The sequence below is a fragment of the Chenopodium album genome, chromosome 21 (assembly GCF_948465745.1).
Source record: "Chenopodium album chromosome 21, dcCheAlbu1.1, whole genome shotgun sequence".
NCBI lineage: Eukaryota > Viridiplantae > Streptophyta > Magnoliopsida > Caryophyllales > Amaranthaceae > Chenopodium > Chenopodium album.
Window position 1 is genome coordinate 27,807,902 of NC_137854.1, and position 776 is coordinate 27,808,677.

General features: G+C 46.0%; 1 pseudogene; it reads left to right on the plus strand.

Moving 5' to 3' along the window:
* The first annotated feature begins 349 nt into the window (after positions 1 to 349).
* On the plus strand, positions 350 to 448 carry LOC145603264 (small nucleolar RNA R71; annotated as a pseudogene).
* Positions 449 to 776: the final 328 nt, after the last annotated feature.

Consider the following 776-nt stretch of genomic DNA (forward strand, 5'->3'; position numbering starts at 1 on the left):
AGTACCTCTCCCCTTAAATTGGGAGGGAAGATTAGAAGCTTGAGAAGAGGTAGAAGTGCTCTCCAACTTAGCTTTGATTGCGGTGACCTCCTTTCCTAAGTTTGTCATTTGGGAGGAAAGGTTGTTGATTGCATTGAGATGGTCCACCGAATACAATGAAGATTGCTTGCTTGAAGAGTCCCTCTCCCCATCTTGCCAATCCCTATAATATGTCACCACGTCCTCAATGATGTCCACAACTTCTTCTTCGGTTTTGTTCATGATAGGGCCCCCGGCCCCTCCATCAAGGCATGACTTGCCTTGGGGACTTAAACCGCCATAGAAGATTTGGATCACTTGGTATGTGGGGATTTCGTGGTGAGGGCACTCCCTTTGATACTCTTTGAATCTCTCCCATGCTTCATAAAGGCTTTCACTCGGCCTTTGCTTGAACCCTTGAATCAAGGCTCTTGCCTCCACCGTCTTCTTTTGGGGATAGAAACGGGACAAGAAAGCCTTTGTAACATCATCCCAAGTTCTCAAGGAGTTGGGCTTCACCTCCTTGTCTAGCCACTCCAAAGATCTTCCTATTAGAGAGAAAGGGAACAACTTGAGGCGGATGAATTCGTGAGGGACCCCATTGACTTTGATAGTGTTGCAATATTTTTCAAATTCTTTCAAATGGTTCAATGGGCTCTCATTCTTATCCCCACTATATTTCCTTCTCTCAATCAAGGTGATCATTGCCGGCCGGATTTCGAAGTCATTTGCCGGGGTAATAGGTGGAGCTATTCCAC